We start from the raw sequence: 21,144 nt of genomic DNA, 5'->3' as shown, positions 1-21,144 counted from the left end.
TCCTTGGCTTTGTGACAGCTATTCTGCATCATAAAGGCAGCAGACAGGAGTCATAATGCCAGCTGGACTGGACAGGGAAGCATCCCCACAGTGAGGGGTTCCCTCAATCGCATAGATTTGCCACCTCCAGCCTTTGCGGACGGTCTGGTGGGTAGCACACTGGAGTAGCAACCAGGGTTTGAGTCCCAGCACTGTCAGAGACTTCATTTGGTAACTTTGGGCAAGTCACTTGACCGCATCTGTAAAACAGGGGACAGCACTTCCTTACTCACAGGGGTGCTGTGTGAGGATTAAATCCACAACTGATTGGATCCAGTTACTATGGTGATGAAGACCATAAGTAGTTAGGTAGGCCTAGGCATGTGGTCAAGGCATCTGTTGCCAGCAAAAATGAATTAAAACATGATCTTCAGTCAGCATAACTAGAAATTAAATAAATGTGAAAGGCAAATATAGAGGGAGATTTCCTCCTTCAGTACATAAAGAAATGTCCTTCTCCAAATGGGTTCCAGTGGACTGAGAGAACATGACTGTATGTAACTTATTTTCTTGAATCTCACATTCTACCTCATGGTAGAAAGGTCCTGTGTAGCTGAGGTGTTTGTGAGCAGAAAAACCTTCTTGGCATTTCACTTCACGTATCTGTGCCAGCCTCCTGCCCTCGGACATGTCCAGACCGGGGTTAACCTATAAAAATAATTAGTGTGGATTGATGTGCACACAACGGTGCTATTTTAAGTCTGATGCTTTCATTGGGGCTGTGAGGCAAGCTTCAGGACACAAGCGCAGGAACGTCGCGTGTCAAACCTGGAAGACGAAGGCAACTGCAGAGCATAATTCATGGTGAAGCCGTAGAAAATGCCATGTCTTTTCAGTCCTGAAAATGAGACTATGGCTAGAATGTACACATCTTACACCAAAATAAGCAATTTAATGATAGGGGAATTTAATGATAGAGGAAGGTATGTGCCGCTTCAGTCTTCTTCCACATACCTAGGGAGGTGCTTTGTTAAACTGTGTGTTGCCATGGTAGTTTGTGGATAATTTGGTTATATGGTATATGGGTGAGAGAGCCCTTGGGCAAGGGGTTATATGGGACCAAGAGACTAAGGTGCTCATTGTACCCCAAGTAAAGACAGGTTAGCTACCTGCTCAGCCGATCAGAAGAGACAGGCAGCACACACACAAAGTACAGGTAGCTGAGAGATTTAAGCAACATTCTTTACTACAGGAGCAATTGCTCTTTACTTTGAGCCAAGTAGTTATAACAACGGCACATTGTAAATAAAAATAAAGGCTCTGATCCTGTGAGGTGCTGAGTACTGTCCACACACTTCAACTGTGGTTTAAGTCCCGTTTATCCTAAGAGGGTGCTTAGAACCTTGCAGGATCTCTCCCCAATTAGCAACTGCAGATTGGTTTAAACCAAGACCCTAAATCCGATAAAGCTGCAAACTTTGGGGAAGTTCAGGTTTGGAGCCAGACTTTGTGACTCAGGCGCATTTTCTGTTATTGGCTTCAAGGAAGCGATGACAATTTACACCAGCTGAGGATCTGACCCTATGGGCCTAATTCTGATCTCCCACCAGTAGCAGTCAGAGGCACCTCCATTATATCAATGGAATTACATCAGTGTGAGAGACACAAGACTCAGACCCTGTATGAGACCTCCTGCCAAGCTTTTAACAACAGAGTTTGGAAGATTTATTATTTGTATGATGGTACAAACAGGATTGGGGCCTGTCACTGGGGTTCCAATGCCAAGACACCCTCTAAACCTTGGGCCAGGCCCGAGTACTCACCCAGGAGTCTGCTCTGTGGAGTCCAGATGTTTCAGCACACCAGTTCAGTCTTAAGAGGCTCAGCCTTCTGGCTGAGCCTGGCTAGTCTGTCCCCTCCTGGAGTTGTCTATAAACAAACACAAGCAAATCATCCCGGAGATGGAACAAGCTTCCAAGGGAGATGTGGAATCTCCATCACTGCAGGGTTTTTAAGACCGGGTTGGACAAACACCTGTCAGCAATGGGCTAGGTTTATTTGCTCCAGCCTCAGCGCAGGGGACTGGGTTGATGACTTCTCAAGCAAGGTCCTTTCCAGCCCTATATTTCTATGATTCTTTGTAGTAAAGGTCTCTTCCCTCAGCAGGCTTCTGTAAAGCTGTGAGCCCAGCCAGGCTCACTGGCTAGTGTAAAGGTACAGTCCCACCACCAGTGGATCCACCGCCAGCGGATCCACTGCCTTCCCTTCAGGCAGGAGTCACTGAGCAGTGCTTGGCCAGGGAGTTCCCGCCTCTAGCCAGTCCTTTCTCCAGGAGCTGAGGAGTGGAGCGTGGTCCTTTCCTCACTGCTCGGAGCTGGACTTCTCCCTCTTAAGCTCCTCCCTCCAATTCTGACCTCTCTCACCTGTGTGGCAGGGCGCTTGAGACCACATTAGCTCATTAACCCTATCTTGCCCAGCATGGGGTTTGTATACCCCATCAAAAGGCTCCATTGAGCTAGATTCTGTGTAAAGATATAGCAAGACGTGGCCCCCCTCCCAGACAGCTGGCACGTCAACCCAAGACATGATGCAACCAAGGTTTGCACCCTTCAGGTACAGCTACCCCGCACTGGGAGGTACGATAGCCAGTGCAGGCAGACATACAGGTGCTGGCCCGGCTCGAGCTAATGCTGAAAATAGCAGCATGGCTGCGACGGCAGAGGTGGCAGCTCAGGCTACACACCTAGCTACATAGTCAGAGGAGTAGGGTGGATTGTACTTGGGCAGCTAGACCCAGTCACTGCCCATGCCATGGCGGCCACGCTACTATTTTTAGGAGCTAGCTGTAGCAGAGCTAGTGTGTTCGCCCACCGGAGCTGGGAATCGCACCTCACAGTTGCTGCATAGACAGACCCAAAGAGGAAATGCGGGAGGGCAACAGAAACAGGAACATGTTTGCAGGGGTTAGCTACAGAACAGGCCTAACCTGATGGCTCTGAAACATTTACAATTTAAATATATATATACACACCTACATAGCAGCAGCAGCAATCCCTTATACACGATGAACCCTCATAAATGCATCTTAAACAAACCCCTTTGATTTGACCTGTATAAAGTTCAGAGCGCCTTTTACAGGCTCCCGTTACAGGTTGTTTGACAGTACAAGTAATGGAGCAGAAAAGTGCAGGAGAGACAGAGGCATTAACTCACAGCAGTTATTCAAGTACATGTACCGATCAGTTCCACCCCCAGTAAGATGGAAGTTGCTCTTTTTTGTTGTTGCCATTCTCCCCTTTTGAGAGTCACACTGTGGACCAGACCCTCGGTGGGCGAATATCAAATAGCTTTGTTGATGTCTATACAACCACAGCACTTAGAAACTGACAATTTTGTTACTCCTTTTTGACTCAAGTGGCTAGCCAAAATTCAGGGTGCTGCAAGTGGTGTCGGTTAGGAGGAGGAATTCATACCAGCTTCCATCATCTTTGATGCCATCTGTTTATTTACAGACTTCACGAAGTCCTGTTTCCCCACACAGCAGGAATCAAACAGTGGGAGACAGTTTCTTTGCTCACAACCTCATGCCTCTTTCTAACCACCAGTCAGCCCAAAATCTCCCTCTCAGCTTTTTCTCAGGAGCACGCTACCACTGCTTCTGGGGCTTCCAGTTCTCTTTGCTTTTCTGGCTTTTCTTTCACAGACATATAAACCTTCACAACACAATACCCAGTGAAACCCCTCCTCCTATATGTGCCTGTGTCTGGGGTAGAAGCTGCTATTGTTTCAACTACCTGGTTCCATAACGGAACTTAATTGTTTCTTACATTTATCCCCAACTAAATGGCAGTTGTTGCATCCACTGGATTCAGTGAGGATTAATCGCCCCATGACAATATTTCTTCTGATTCAGGTCTTGACAAGCAGTGCCTTTCCTACACAGAAAATCCAAAGCAGTAGCAAGGTCTCACAACCCTGCTGGCATCTTGATTATTAAAGTGCTTTTGTACACGGGCCAGGGTCAAACTTATTCCCCTGACACTAATGCAGTGTCCCCATAGTCTGAAAATACCAGTCTGCCTATCCCCAGCCTTTTCCTCAATTATTTTTACTGCATATTCATTCCCACTCAGCAGACTCACAGCAACTTGAGCCTTGGCTTATGCCTCCTCCACCAAGAAGCCAGGTGTTTCACATTCAGTTGAAAGGCTGGTACTTTGTTGTTGCAAGTAATTGATTGAGGCTTTATAGATACGCACTGATTTAAGAAACCCAGCTGCCTGGCAATGTGCACCAGTATACAGGCAGGTTCGGAAAAGCGCTGCACGTCCTATGCCACTTCTTTGTCTTTAACAATACTGCTACCTTTCAACACCATTTCTAAAGAATGCTTCAAGGTTGAAACCTCATTGTTAACTTTGTTCTCTATTGTCCTTTTGCATTGATGATACATTTTTGGTGCCATTTTTAGCCCACCTGCTGAGGCACCATCCCTCTGTCTGTTTTTTGTTCACAGGCCATGAACTGCATCTCTAAACCTCACACACACCAACCAATGTCAGTGGAGCACGAATCTACATTTCCCTTCATCACTGGTTCGGAATTTTATTTTTAAATTCTTTCTCCTCTTCGCACTATTGTGTTTTCAAACAGGTATGGTCGGCAACAAGACAAAACTCATAGGCTCATAGACTCATAGATATTAAGGTCAGAAGGGACCATTATGATCATCTAGTCTGACCTGCACAATGCAGGCCACCAAATCTCACCCACCCACTCCTGCAATAAACCTCTCACCTGTGTCTGAGCTATTGAAGTCCTCAAATCATAGTTTAAAAACTTCAGCAACCCTTTTCATTGGTTATTGGGACCTGCATTGGAAACTTGGTGTTAATCAATGCAGTAAGGGTAACAATTATGGATTTCTCTCCAAGGTTTATTTGCAGCATGGTTGAAAGACCTAATATGAAGAGACAACAAATCGAGTAATGTTACAGCTCAGTGCCAATTAGGATATGGCATTGCCCTGCTGAAGGGGGTATCACCACACACACAGTAGCTCTCTCTGCAGTTAGAACCAGCAGGTAAAGACAGTGCTGCTGGTCTACCAATAGCGAAGGGGTTGCTGTAATGCCAGCTGCGAAGAGGAATGGGCGAGATTCTGTCTTGTGTCTCTTAGGAAATGAAGTACATGGGATGAAGCCTAGGCAAAGGGGCTACTCCAGCTTACAGCCTTGTATAGCTGCACACACTTTCATGCATAAAGCAACACTACTTTAACCATCCAACCTTCCCTTTATGCCGGCAACTCTGTAGGAAGGTGGTGCAGGTCTGTCATGTTGACCTGTCACTCCATTCCCCCCAGGTTGGTGGAGTTCACCAGGGGCCATTCCATGCCCCACTCTAGTCCACTAGTGAGGTATGATAGGGGCTGCAGCATGGGCCAGAATCTGCCCCAGATCTTCAGAAGAAAGGAGGAGGATTCAGGAAGCTAACAAGGCAGAGCAGAACACTGTATTTAGAATGCAGTAAACAAGATGTATGCCAGCAATGCCCCTCTGCCATGTACATTGGCCAAACTGGACGGTCCCTACGTAAAAGAATAAATGGACACAAATCAGACATCAGGAATGGTAACATACAAAAGCAAGTAGGAGAACACTTCAATCTTACTGGTCATTCTATAACAGATTTAAAAGTAGCTATACTTGAATAAAAAAACTTCAGAAACAGACTTCAAAGAGAAACTGCAGAACTAAAATTCATTTGCAAATTTAACACCATGAATTTGGGCTGGAATGGGGACTGGGAGTGGCTGGCTCATTACAAAAGCAGCTTTGCCTCTCCTGGAATTGACACCTCCTCATCAATTATTGGGAGTGGGCTACATCCACCCTGATCGAATTGGCCCTGTCAACATTGGTTCTCCACTTGTGAGGTAACTCCCTTCTCTTCATGTGTCAGTATATAATGCCTGCATCTGTACTTTTCACTCCATGCATCTGAAGAAGTGTTTTCTTACCCACAAAAGCTTATGCCCAAATAAAACTGTTAGTCTTTAAAGTGCCACCGGACTCCTTGTTGTTTTTGAAGATGTATTTTGTAGTTCCACAGTGTTAAGATTATTTTTGGGAGGGAAACTGAGGGAGGGTGACAGAGTTCTCAATCCAATTACAATTATCTGAGGAGAGGCAGCAACATTGCTAATGGTTAGAGCAAGATACAGGGAGTGTGGAGATCTGGGTTCCGAGCCTGTCTCCTCTATTGACTTGCTATGTGACCTGGGGCAAGTCCCACCACCTGTCCACACCCAGTCGATCCATCTGTAAAATGGGGCTAATAAAGTAATGCACCATAAAGGAGAGGGGCAGGGAAGGTCTGGGGAAAGCGTGCAAAGGAATCAGACCAAACTGCTATCCCGTTGTAGCCCATCCCTTCTCTAATGTTTACTGTGAAACTGAGGGTGTGACAGAGGAGACTGCATGCACGCTCTACAGAGCTGGTCTCCTGCCCCTGGTGCTACAACAAAAATACCAGCTGGCCGCTCCTTTACCTCAGCAAAGCATTCCCTTCAACAGGTCAGCACTTCCAATCATCTTTGGTCCCTTCTAGCCCAGGGAGCTGGGAGAAGCTGGAAGACGCCATTTTGAGTTGTGACAGTAGGGAAGGTTTCTCATGTATAGTTTCACACAGCACCCATTAGTGGCAATAATGGAGTACTGCAACCACCTCTTGACATAAAGGGGAACTTGATCTTCCAGCCAGTGTTGATTCTTTTTCTCTGTTTCCTTCCCATTTTTTTCTGCATAGTCTTTGTCAGCAGAGGGTGTTGATGTCCCCCTGCCAGAAGACACTTGAGGGCCACGTTGGGCCTGATTGCGCTCTTGCACTGGTGTAAACCAGGAGTAACTGAGTTGAGTTACCCCCATGGAAAGCGGGGGGAGATGAGATCTAAGTCAAGCCCGCTGGCTTTAATGGGACTACAGCAAAATTTTAAAAAATGAAAAGTGCAGGAAGGTTTAATTGGCTGAATCCAAAGGGAGGCGGATCCAGAGTCTGTTGATTTGGGGCTGTTTGGAAGTGGCACAGAGGCGCTCCATGCTAAAAGAGGGGGGTGCCTTTTGAGCCCTTTACACTGGTGCAAGGGGACGGCAGGGCAACAGTACCTGGGGCTCTTAGCAGCTAGAGCTGGTTTTGCACCCCAAGAATTCTCCAGCAGAAAATGTTAATAAGAGGTACTTTTCCCAGGGTTAATAGACCCTTGCAAGTATGGCCCCAAACCTGTAATGTCAGCTTTGACATTTAGCAGCTCAGCTCCATGTGTCACTAATTCACTGACAAGTAGACAAGCAAAGGATTGGAGGAGACATGAGAGAACCAAAGTCACACAGCAGATCAGGACCGAATGGCTAGGCAGCAGTTCTGCGGAAAAGGACCTAGGGGTGACAGTGGACGAGAAGCTGGATATGAGTCAGCAGTGTGCCCTTGTTGCCAAGAAGGCCAATGGCATTTTGGGATGTATAAGTAGGGGCATAGCGAGCAGATCGAGGGACGTGATCGTTCCCCTCTATTCGACATTGGTGAGGCCTCATCTGGAGTACTGTGTCCAGTTTTGGGCCCCACACTACAAGAAGGATGTGGATAAATTGGAGAGAGTCCAGCGAAGGGCAACAAAAATGATTAGGGGTCTAGAACACATGACTTATGAGGAGAGGCTGAGGGAGCTGGGATTGTTTAGCCTGCAGAAGAGAAGAATGAGGGGGGATTTGATAGCTGCTTTCAACTACCTGAAAGGGGGTTCCAAAGAGGATGGATCTAGACTGTTCTCAATGGTAGCAGATGACAGAACGAGGAGTAATGGTCTCAAGTTGCAGTGGGGGAGGTTTAGATTGGATATTAGGAAAAACTTTTTCACTAAGAGGGTGGTGAAACACTGGAATGCGTTACCTAGGGAGGTGGTAGAATCTCCTTCCTTGGAGGTTTTTAAGGTCAGGCTTGACAAAGCCCTGGCTGGGATGATTTAACTGGGAATTGGTCCTGCTTCGAGCAGGGGGTTGGACTAGATGACCTTCAGGGGTCCCTTCCAACCCTGATATTCTATGATTCTATGATCAGGGGTAGAACCAGGAACAGAATCCAGATCTGCTGGTCCCCAGGCTAGAGCACTAGACACTGGACCATGATGCTTCGTTTATAAGCCCTTGCTTTAAAGGAGATGGGATGCTGACACTGATTGCTCAATCTTGGAGAGTTGTGGGACTCTGGGGCAAAATCTGAAACTGAGGCCCTGCTCATCCTTCCAAAAAAACCCACTGACAATGGGGTGGGGGAGGGGTTGGAGAGTGAGCCCACACCGCACTCACTAGCAGTGGCGGCTCTATGCCTGTCCCACAGGGTTGGGGCTGGCCCCCCGCTCCAGGCATTGCGACCTGGCCAGGCCAGATTTCAGTGGGTGGCATTGTGACCTGGCGTGAGAGGTCCCAGTGCCACTCAGGTTTGGCTCATGACGGAGGGGGCCGCTGGGCTGAACAAGGGCTGCCAAGCCAAACCTGAGTGGCTCTGGGACCCCTCACGCCAGGTCGCAATGCCACTCAGTTTGGGGGCCTTCTCAAGCCTGGGACAAATGGCCCCTCTTGTCTTTGCCCACCCTCTCTGGGCAGCCCTGCTCAATCCTGGGGAAGAGGATTCAGGTGAATGTTTTACAGTTAGCTGGGTTGGATTGCCATGCAATTTCAATGAGCTACACAAGTGAAGAGCAGTGGCTTTAGGATCGGGATGGGAGGAACGTGCTCGAGCAGTACACGATTTATGAGTGAAGCAGCACAGAAATACTGACACTGACGGAAATGTATTAAGCCACACGGATGGCAGTTTTATTAGTTATTTCAGCAAATTAATTTCCATTAAGTTTTGCAGCTTCCCCTCCTGCGGCATGGGCCCTATCATCATTCATCAGTGCCGTACAGGCAAAATGTGATTTTTAGGAGCCCAATGAGGCATTTAACAAGCTTTCCAGTTAAGCGTAAAACATCATCGTCTGTCACACAGCGGCACTGTAAGCCTCTCAGAGTAATTAGATGCTTATAGAGCTACAACTCTGTGCATTGATGAAATCTCACTTTTTGTTAGACTAAAGAGGACACAGCCCCGAAAAAGGAAAAGCATAAACAAACAGGAAGTGATTCGAAATTCAATCACACTAAGCTGATGCAAATAAATTGGGAGCAAAATGGAGTGAACCAAGTTGTGAAGTCCTTATGCAGGCAAATGGCCCACTGAGGATTTTGCCCCAGGTCACTACCTGGTATTTATGAATTACTTCCTCTTACAATAACATCTAGGAAATCCAGCAGAGATCAGGACACCACCATGCCTGGTGCTTTGCAAACATAGTAAGAAACAGTCCCTGCTTCCAAGAGCGTGCAGTTTAAATAGACAAGGCAGACAAAAAGTGGGAAGAGAAACTGAGGCACAAAGAAGGGAAGTGGCTTGTCCAAGGTTACACAGCAGGTCAGTGGGGGAGCCAAGCCTCTTGACTCCCAGTTTTCTTCCCTATCCACTAGATTATGCTGCCTCCTTAGTAACTCTGGATGGGATTTCCAAATGAGCCTAAGGGAATTAGGCACCCAATGAATTTCAATACAGTAATGTTAGAAATGTTCAGCCTTTGTGACTTACTCTGAATGGCTCAGATTCCCTTCCCAAAATAGGTCTAAAAATAGAGGTCCCCAACCACACCCAGACAAATCCTGCTATTCAGATGCAGTAATCCAGACAAACCCACACCCAGACAAATCCTGCTATTCAGATGCAGTAATAATTTGAACAAACTGTACATTTGATTAGCCTTTTTTCCAGACAGCTCTGCCCCAAACCCCAAAAACTATGTAGCATTTCCCTGCATAGGGAGTAAATATTGTCTGACACACCCTGCTGATGCTTTGTTCAATGCAGAAAACAATGCAGGAGACAGAACTTTCTTGGAGGCTGGTCTGAGACTGTGAAATGAACTCCAAAAGGAATGAGTGGCCATCACAAACCACACTACCTTCTGCTCCATATGCCTTCACCCGACCTCCTCTAGCCCAGAGCAGCATGTACATTTAAAAACAAAACCTAAACAAATTTCTGCCAAAACAAGTCATGCTGCTGCACACACAATTCTTCTCCTGGGGAGAGGTTGAGAGATAGAACAAACCACTCAAGACAGACAGTTGCTTTGTTTAATGGACAATGGGAATGCACTCAGATATTATGTGATTAGAGCGATATAAAAACCCATATACAACAGAAAAGAAAAAGGCAGAGGCGTATCAGGACTACTGTAGTTTGAAATAAAGCAATCACTTTTTGTTGCATGTTCTGTTTTAATTTGGCAGAAAATCAATGTTTTGCACAGTAAGTTTCCAACATTTTGTCCTTAGGATGGAATTTAAAGGCCAATGGAAGGCAGCCAGAATATTTTAGGACCTCTGCCTTTTCAAATGCCAGCAACTGGCCAAATCAGATCTAATCCATCTGGAACTCCGTGTCTCTGGGACAGGTAGGCTGAAGGACACAGAAGACTCTCTAAATGGTAAGGATCTCTGGCTAGATAAGGAAAGGGAAATGGGTCCTGGGCTTTCAGAATGGAGATCTCCTGTGAGTGACTAGCCAGTTGTGTAGGAAAGAATGTTCAGAAGCATTTCAAGCGGAAAGTATATGCCTGGACCTAAAACTATTAATCAAAGACGGTTAGTCCATCATTTCCAAAATGTCCACTGAATCAATGCAATGTTGGATATGCAAGAGATACAGGAGTGGCCCTCAGGTACTGGAGCTTGGGGATGTTATGGGCTATGAGGAATGTGCAAACACAAGTGAAATAGGATAAATAATTCTCAAAAATGTGCTGGAAGCAGTAGAATGCTGTGTGTTGATTGTAAATTTTGTTTTATTTTTATATGTGTCTTCCATGCTGCACATTCGACATGTTCAGTTTTTTTGTTCTGAGGTCCTGAAATGAAAGAATATTTTTAAAATATCCAAAGGGACAGATTTGTCAGATTTTCAACTGTTCAGAGCCTTGCTTCTCATGCACAAAGTGCCACAAAATAAGGACAAAAGTGTTTGCAATAAAACAAAGCAGTCACTTAGCAAATCAATCATCTCCGACCAGAATGCCAGGGTAATAACTGGGATTAAAGATGAAGTTGTCAAGATAAAATGAAGATAAATCAATCACTATATTAGGGTATCTGAAGAATCATTTGTATGCACTTAAAAAGTATCATATTAAACCCAGCTTCATCTAGGAGTCCCAAAATCATAAATATTCATCAACTAACCTTTTAGAGAAACTCAGCAGCTGTGGTGGTAGCCAGCTACCAAATTCAATCTCACAGAAAACCTGAGGAATAATGAAAATATTGCGTGTCTCTTTCTTCATTAAAATCAGTGTGCAAATTTGCATAGTTTAATTTGTGTCAGATGAATAATCTCTCTTCACTTATATCCAGTAGGACTCATGTTTTAATTCCAGTCTGGCATTTGCTCTCCCACATTGTCAGGTGTCTGCAGTCATTTTAGGTGCAGGACTCCTGAGACAGTGCAGCAGCAGTGAAAAAAGCGAACAGAATGTTGGGAATCATTAAGAAAGGGATAGATAATAAGACAGAAAATATTATATTGCCTCTATATAAATCCATGTTATGCCCACATCTTGAATACTGCATGCAGATGTGGTCGCTCCATCTCAAAAAAGATATATTGGAACTGGAAAAGGTTCAGAAAAGGGTAACAAAAATGATTAGAGGTATGGAACAACTTCTGTATGAGGAGAGATTAATAAGACTGGGACTTTTCAGCTTGGAAAAGAGACCACTAAGGGCAGATATAATAGAGGTCTATAAAATCATGACTGGTGTGGAGAAAGTAAATAAGGAAGTGTTATTTACTCCTTCTCATAACACAAGAACTAGGGGTCACCCAATGAAATAGGAAGCAGGTTTAAAACAAACAAAAGGAAGTATTTCTTCACACAGTGCACAGTCAACCTGTGGAACTCTTTGCCAGAGGATGTTGTGAAGGCCAAGACTATAACAGGGTTCAAAAAAGAACTCGATAAACTCATGGAGACTAGGCCCATCAATGGCTATTAGCCAGGATGGGCAGGGATGGTGTCCCAAGCCTCTGTTTGCCAGAAACTGGGAACGGGCAATGGGATGGATCACTTGATGATTACCTGTTCTGTTCATTCCCTCTGGGGAACCTGGCTGTCATAAATATAAACGGAAGGGTAAACACCTTTAAATCCCTCCTGGCCAGAGGAAAAACCCTTTCACCTGTAAAGGGTTAAGAAGCTAAGATAACCTCGCTGGCACCTGACCAAAATGACCAAAGAGGAGACAAGATACTTTCAAAGCTGGAGGGTGGGAAACAAAGGGTCCTCTCTGTCTATGTGATGCTTTTGCCGGGACCAGAGCAGGAATGCAGGTCAGAACTCCTGTAAAGAGTTAGTAAGCAATCTAGTTAGATATGCGTTAGATTCTGTTTTGTTTAAATGGCTGATAAAATAAGTTGTGCTGAATGGGATGTATATTCCTGTTTTTGTGTCTTTTTGTAATGTAAGGTTTTGCCTAGAGGGATTCTCTATGTTTTGAATCTGATTACCCTGTAAGGTATTTACCATCCTGATTTTACAGAGGTTTTTCTTTTACTTTTTCTTTAATTAAAATTCTCTTTTAAGAACCTGATTGTTTTTTCATTGTTCTTAAGATCCAAGGGTTTGGGTCCGTGTTCACCTCTGCAAATTGGTGAGGATTTTTATCAAGACTTCCCCAGGAAAGGGGGTGCAGTGCTTGGGGGGGATATTTTGGGGAGGAGACGTTTCCAAGTGGCTCTTCCCCTCTTATTTTTGTTATACACTTTGGTGGTGGCAGCATAAAGGTTCAAGGACAAAAGGTAATAGTTTGTACCTTGGGGAAGTTTTAACCTAAGCTGGTAAGAATAAGCTTAGGGGGTCTTTCATGCAGGTCCACACATCTGTACCCTAGAGTTCAGAGTGAGGAAGGAACCTTGACACTGGCATTGGCCACTGTTGGAAGTCAGGATACTGGGCTACATGGACCTTTGGTCTAACCCAGTCTGGCCATTCTTATAGATACAATTTTTGCATATTCCCATTTCTTATGTAATAAGAATTTTTGCATGTGATTAAAAGAAAAAAGTAATCTCTCAAACCCAGGACCAGAAGCCTGATTTACACCATTAGAGGTGAAATCCCATCCTAAGGTCTGAATTCTCAGCTGTACCAAGCAGCTGAAGGAGGGGTATGTGACTGGATCACCTTCCCACCTCCCCTGAGACTAGGCCATGAGGAACCAGTCCACTAGCCAGAGATTGGGTGAAGCTCAGCACATTCTGGCCCTGCCTTTGGCCATGGCCCCAGCCCACCTTGCTGAGCCCAACATATCCCTTCATGTAGGATATATGTCAGGGAGGGAAGCTGGCTATGCCACCCTTATGCCATGATAGGGGGAATTCTCATCTGCCCCTTTATGACAGCTTTCTGGCCTCTTTGTGCAGCCTGAGTTGCCATGCCAGAAGCTGAGGATTTAGCCCTGAGTCTACTGTTTTGTTCTTGTGAAGCTGCATAATAAGCCAAACTCTGAGCTGAGTCGCACTGGTGCAAACCTAGGATCACTCCACAGAAAATCCCTACGGAGGGTCTGGAATTATGCCAGCATGGAACTGCAATCAACATCTTCTCCAACATATCTAACTTTGGCAGCATTACAAAAAATTAAACCAAATGACCCAAGTTCTCCACTCAATTACATCTGTGGTATCCCATTGACTTCCCAGAGGATGCACAGGTGCAACGGAGGAAAATGTGACCCTAGGGATGTTTAGAAATAGAAAAAAGATTCCATAGCAAAGAAGTAAAACATTCTAAGTGCCCGTTCAGGCCCTCCCTGGAGCCCCAACAGCTAGCAGCAACTAGGTCTCCAAACTTTGGTGATTTAAAATGAATAAAGGAGAAGGACAGTGAGAGCATTTAAGTTTTCAACCTGCTTTTCTTTAGTTTAACCTGCATTTTTACATTTAGATTATAATTCAGGGTTTATGACTAATCAAACAAAAACCATCTGCTGCAGTTCTGTCTCCTGCGGATTTGCATTGCCTGGAGTCAGTAACACGCTTCTGGGCTAGGCTCACACTGTCTTTTCCTCTGTCAGCTGATTTATTGAAAGTCTGTTCATTTTACCCAATGTACAGTAGCTGGCTATTATTTAACTGTGAACATGTGAGAGCGCATGATAGATGTCCCACTGGAAACCTCTAATCAAAATACAGGGCATGAATACAATTGTCAATTACACAACAAGCTATTCACATAAAAATACCACACTGGGATAGGGAGGGAGCTAACTCTTCATTGAGGCAATTTAAATATTTCCAGTTGTGAAAAGCAATTTTAGCTTCTTTACTTATAATTTACACTTGGTAGCGACAACGGGGAAGCTGCAGTTATGTCCTCCTGGAATTGCATTTTAATCTTTATGTTCAGCAATTGCTACAAAAATAAAAGAGGACTCAAGGTGAGAGGGTCAGATTCCCTGGTAGTGTAAATTGGGGCAGCTCCCTTAACTCCAGTTTATACCTGCAGAGAGTTTATCCCACAAATAGAACATGCAGAGTTAGCTGAGGACAGTGGCTTTCTAGTTGACGCGGTAGTAGATGAGTCAAATGGCTTGCCATAACTAAGGATAAGATTCAGTCTTGTGCAAAGGGCCAGCACAAAGTCCAATGTCATTTTACTTCATCTTGAGTCCTATTTTTAGGTGGTGTATAGGCAATAAATGGGCCCTCTGCAGAGGGGTGAATTTCACCCTACAAATACTACATGCTGGGTCTGATCTTGGTCCCGCTGAAGTTGAGAAGGACAGGGTCTGATGGCCAGAATTTTCAAGAGCTCAGCTCCCATGTAGGCACCTACATAAATGGCCAGTTTTTCAGAAGAACTCAGTGCATTGGACGTTGACCTCTTTTGAAAATTTGGGCCGCTGTGCCCCAGTGGGAGGTGCTGGGTGTTGAGCATTATTGCAAGCCAGAATGTTTTGTCGAGAAAACGTTGAAACATTTCATTTCAACAAGTGAGAAACTTTTTTTCAAAGAACTTTTCAAGTCAAAAAAATTTGTCAAAACCGATCCTTTCCCACGAACAATTTCAGTTTCAAAATTCCCGACCACTTCTAGTTTTTGCCTTTGCTACCGCTATTGTTCATTCAGAGATAGTCCTCCCTCCCTCTCCCTTAAAGCTAGTTACGAACACCTGGAATTAGGGTGTTATAATGGAAACCATTCCGCAACCTCAGCTATAACATTTGCTATCAGTGGAACCTATAATACTAGGATTGTGTGATGGCTCAATAGCTGGTAATTTGGCATATGCCTCATTGTCCATGACAAAAAATGGTATAGTAATAGCAAGAAGAACAGCAAGCCAACTCTAATATAGTGAAACGGGAATCACTTTACGATGCTTGGCACTTATTATAGGTTATATGGTTCATTTCTACAGTGCAAGATACAGTTGTGAAATGATTGGAAAGGTAATATGGAAGACTTTAGTTCAGCTAGCTGTAGCTAGATAGCCAGTCGTCTATGAAAAGTAGCTATCAGAAACAAAGAGCCTGATTCGCCGATTAGTTACTCTGGGGTAAATCAGGAGTAAGGCCTTTGAAATCAGTGGTCTTACACTGGTATAAGTGAGATCAGAATTAGGCCCCAAATGTTTACAAGTGAAGGGGTTTAAGCCATAATGTGAAGCTGGAGTGAATGCCTCAAAAATGTATCTTTTTGGATTTTCCTGTAACAAAGAACTTTTTGGTCATTGCTGATCTACTAACATTTATAAAATTCCAGTATTTAATGAGATCTAAATGGCTGCATTGAGGTAAGACATTTATTATTCATGGTATTGTACCCGTGCTATTATTACTAATTCCAAGCTAATTTGTTTCTGAGAGACAGGCATGAACAGCTCCAAATAGCAGAATCAGCACTGAACTTTGTGCATTAGCCCCATTCCTACTATCCAAATGTGAAGTTTTAAGGGTCCAGGTCGTGGCCTCTAATTTGTCCTTTCACAGCATTGTAGTGGAACCAGAATGTTAGTTAGGTAATTGTTAGTTCTTCAATCCCAGGTTATCATTTTGGGGCAAATGGTTCAAATGCAGAATTCCCAACCTAAAGACCTGCAAAAAAAAAGGGGGAGCGGGGGATGCAGGGGAAATAGATGGCATGTTGGCTTTGGTATCTGGCTAGCTATTCTGTTGCTGCAGCTTCTGAATGCGGAACAGTAAAGAAGTCAAAAATCTCTATCCAGGGATACATAGGACCTAATCACATCAGCCACACCATCAGGGGCTCATTCACCTGCACATCTACCAATGGGATATATGCCATCATGTGCCAGCAATGCCCCTCTGCCATGTACATTGGCCAAACCGGACAGTCTCTACGCAAAAGAATAAATGGACACAAATCTGACATCAGGAATTATAACATTCAAAAACTGGTAGAACACTTCAACCTCTCTGGTCACTCAGTAACAGACTTAAAGGTGGCAATTTTGCAACAGAAAAGCTTCAAAACTAGACTCCAACGAGAAACTGCTGAGCTTGAATTAATATGCAAACTAGATACCATTAACTTGGGTTTGAATAGAGACTGGGAGTGGCTGGGTCATTACACATATTGAATCTATTTCCCCATCCTCAGACCTTAAGTATCCTCAGACCTTCTTGTCAACTGTCTAAATGGGCCATCTTGGTTATCACTACAAAAGTTTTTTTCTCTTGCTAATAATAGCTCATCTTAATTAATTAGCCTCTTACAGTTGGTATGGCTACTTCCACCTTTTCATGTTCTCTGTATGTATAAATATCTTCTTACTATATGTTCCATTCTATGCATCTGATGAAGTGGGCTGTAGCCCACGAAATCTTATGCTCAAATAAATTTGTTAGTTGCTAAGGTGCCACAAGTACTCCTGTTCTCTTTGCATTTTCTGGTAGATACTAGCAGAAGGTTCCTTATCCTTTGGTTTCTCTTCATTTTGCTATTGTTCAGAATCAAGGATTTTTTAAGTGCTGAGGTTTTAATAAGAACACATTTATTTCTCTGGAAGCCTACAGAAAAGGCTCAGGATGGCTCAGAAGCATCGTTTTGACTTTTATTTTACATCTCATGCAGGCTAACATAAGTTATTACGTTAGGTACCTGAATACCACATTATTGTGGCAAGGAAAATATCCAATAATATGCACAGTTTGGGAGGTGATAGGGGAGCGAGGAAAGAAAGGTGTTCACATCTGCTTACCTCGTGGGGATCTATCTATCCACAAACAACTTGGAGTGTAGAGAAGGCGGTATTGCCAAGTCTCACAATGAATGTGGCAGTAATTTAATAGGAAGTGGACATCACTAGCTATTGAATCGTCCATTCATGGCTTTCAACAGTTCTGTGAGAATCAACATAAGTGTAGTACAATCCAGTCTTGTTTGGTACTACCTCAGTGCACTGATCATGTATTTGCCAGGTGAAACATTTTATTAGACTGCTGGTGATGAGAGCTTCATTGTAGTGAGCCTGGTGCACATACTATTTTGCTGTTCTGTTCGTTTGCAAATCTCATTTTGCTATAATAGATTTTTCTAAATAAATGTACTCTGTCCACATTCACTTATGGAGGCTATTATTCCATTAATTTTTTTTTCAGCAATGAGAAACATATTCACTTCTGTGTTCTTACACAACAGCTGCTTCACACAGAAGCTGAACTTTGGCCAGCCGAGAGCCATGCTGGTAATTTGCCAGGAGTGTGACAGCTCTCCAAATTTTCATAAAAAGTGGAACAGATTGTAGTCATGACTCGCTTGCCTGTCAAGGTTTAACACACACAGGCTAAATGGCCCCAGATACAATCCTCTATTTTGGTTCAAGAAGATCAAGATGATGCTTTGCATGTTGGGAATTGTAGTCTCCATAGCAATTTGTTTTTGAGAGGAAGACACAATTAGGCTGCATTATAGCATCCCATGGGTCACCTTTGACTAGTATTTTGCACAGAGCTGGTCAAACTTTTTGACTAAAAATATTTTTAGTAACAAATGCAGATTTGGTGACACAGAAACATGTCATGAAGTTGTGTCAGTTTTACCGAATTGTTCGTGTAGAAATCCTCCACTCCAAAATTAAAGAAAAATCAAAACATTTGGTTTTCACATTTTTAAATGAAATGTTTTGATTTTTCAATTAAAAATGAACTTTTTGTTTGGAAATTTCCTTTAATTTTGTTTTTTTGTAAATTGAAACACATTGAAAATGCTCCAAATCAAAATGATTTTTTTCAACTTTTCCGTTTGCCAAAAATTTCAAACATTTTCATTTTCAGTTTGACCCGAAGTGATTTTTTTTTTCAATTTTTTGGAATTGCCAGGGAACTGAAAAATCCTTTACTCACCCAGCTCTAATTTGGGATGCTGCATCTTGTCTCAGAAGATAGGAGTCTAGATGGGCTTGCCCATAATGCAAATATAAAACTTCCTTATGTGTTTTAATAAAACGCATATAAGGGGTGTGATAAATGGGAAGTGCCTAAAAATAAAGTTGGCTCTTCTGTTTACAGCAGCTCCTGAAATTTCTGAACAGGAATAATTAAAAATAGCGTATGGAAACTTGATTGACTTTTGGATTTAAATGTCTTAATTTTGTTTGGGACCCTGGGACCCTGCCCAACAGAGTGCTGGTGAAAGCCAAATCAATGTATTTGCAGCAGATTATTTTGAGAGGCACAGAAAGCTATTGGGCCTGATTCTCCACTATCGTCTACTGTTTGCCTGGGGTAACATTTTACACTCACTTCGCACAGGTTTAAATGTCTGGAGGTGGCGCCTGGTTCTATGCCCAATGGGCAAACAGTTGGCAGAGGCTTTTTGGTTTTTTTAAAATGTCTTATTTGTTATGAAAGGTGCAGAGCTCCGAATGCCTAGTTTTTAGGGTGATGAGAGCAGATATGACAGCTGAGGCTTTGCATTGTTGGAAATGGTCCTTCCAGTCTTCCCGAGACAAGAAAACAAACAATGAAAGACAAACTCTCTATTGACAGAATAATAGATTGGAGCTATCTTGGACATGCTTGAAATGAGCTTCTCTTGACATTCTCTGTGCTTGTCTCATAATGTCTATTTTTCATTTTTTTTTAAACCAAAGCTTCCAAATATTTGGATAGAACTGAAGCATCAGCTGAGACCTTGAAGTCTAGCTCAACTGGTCTTGAAAATTAGCAGGATGGTTGCATAAACCATGCCACTGACTGAAACGAGAGCCAACCATTTCAATGAAAGGGCTGCTTGTCATGGCATGAATAGAAACATATTTCACTAGCTGAAACTGTCTTTGAGAACTGGTTAGCAAGGCTGCCTGCTTATTTTCTACATCTGTGGAGGAACATGAGTCCAGAACTTCATATGCGCCCAGTAATACTTGTTTCAGAGTAGCAGCTGTGTTAGTCTGTATTCGCAAAAAGAAAAGGAGTACTAACAAATTTATTTGAGCATAAGCTTTCGTGAGCTGTAGCTCACAAAAGCTTATGCTCAAATAAATTTGTTAGTCTCTAAGGTGCCACAAGTACCCCTTTTCTTTTAGTAATACTTGTGTTTGTCCAACCAAGGGCATTTGATCCCCTTTGCTGAAGCATTTTAAATGGAGAACTTAGTAGTAGGACAGAAAGTGCCAGTGATCTGATACTGTAGCTTTGCGACCCAGGTGCTTTTCCACTACTGGAGAAATAGTCTCCCAGGGTACTCTTAATAACATTTCTGGTGGCAGCCTTAGAGGAGAGGGTGGGTCTTGGGTCAAGCAATGGCAATTCTTCCAGTTGATTAAGTATTAGCACTGTCAAGCTCTAGTCAAGAGAATCCCTTTAAGTCCTCATCAGCTAGAGAGATGAGGACTGTGACACTGTATGGACTATGTGGGACACTTTATGATATCGTTGATACCAATATTATAAAATTGCAAAGAATCCGACCAGATATGCCATGTGAGGTGTCTGCGAAAATGTTATAAATTGCCAAGTATGAGAATCTTGTTTGTATCTCCTTTGTATGATGAGTTATAGATATGTTTGGTATAGCTGTATTTCCAAACTTGTTGTGTTTCTGGATGACACCCCCAGACAGATTTGCATCAGCACTGCCTTGCCTGTTTGATGGTCCATCAAGGGTCATCAGCTATGCAATGAACCCATTGAAAGGAGCCAGGGGATACACCTTATGACTCAGCAGGCTTTGTAGAGGCATGCCTATGTACAGAGAACTGTAAGCCTTTTTCATGCTATGTGCTGTGAAACTTGTGTTTGGGACTCAGGAATTACAAGCCACCTGGCAAAAGGAATATAAAGGGCAGCTGCATCATCTCCATTTTGTCTTCATTCCTGCTTCTTACCTCTGGAGTAACTTTTCTACAAAGGAAGCTCTGAACAAAGGACTGAATGACCCATTCAAGCTGTGGATGTGTTCCAGAGGGACTTTCAAGCCAGCAAACTCATCAATACTGCTAAGAACCTGATATACGGACTTTGAAGTCTTTGTATGCATGTGATTGCTTTACCATTTAACAACTCTCTTCTTGTTCTTTCTTTTTTTCTTTATAATAAACCTTTAGTTTTAGACACTAAGGGAGTGGCTGGCAGCGTGATATTTTGGGTAAGGTCCAACGTAATATTGATCTGGCAATGTGGTAGGCCCTTTGGGGTAAGAAGATCATTTTGTATAGTGAGAAAAGTTTGTAAATAACTCCTCACTTTACTGCACCTAGGTGCTGATTGGGAGCCAGAGAACTGGAATACAATAAAGAGGGCTGTGTGATTTCTTTTTTAGCTTCTTGCTAACCAGTGTGGGGAATTGGAAGCATAATTTGTGACTGGTTGGAGAGTTTAACACCAGTGTTACCTGCCTGTCTTAGGAGTATCTACTCTCCTTTTTGCAGCCTTGGCATTTCCAGTGAAGTCTACCCCAGGCACACCAGGTCACAAGGACATAGGGCCTCAATGGTAGGAACTGAAAAATGGGTTTTGGACGTTCAAGAAGCTTCCAGTAAACAACAGAACTGAA

This window comes from Eretmochelys imbricata, chromosome 8 (genome assembly GCF_965152235.1).
Source record: "Eretmochelys imbricata isolate rEreImb1 chromosome 8, rEreImb1.hap1, whole genome shotgun sequence".
Lineage (NCBI taxonomy): Eukaryota > Metazoa > Chordata > Testudines > Cheloniidae > Eretmochelys > Eretmochelys imbricata.
This window is presented reverse-complemented; position numbering follows the sequence as displayed.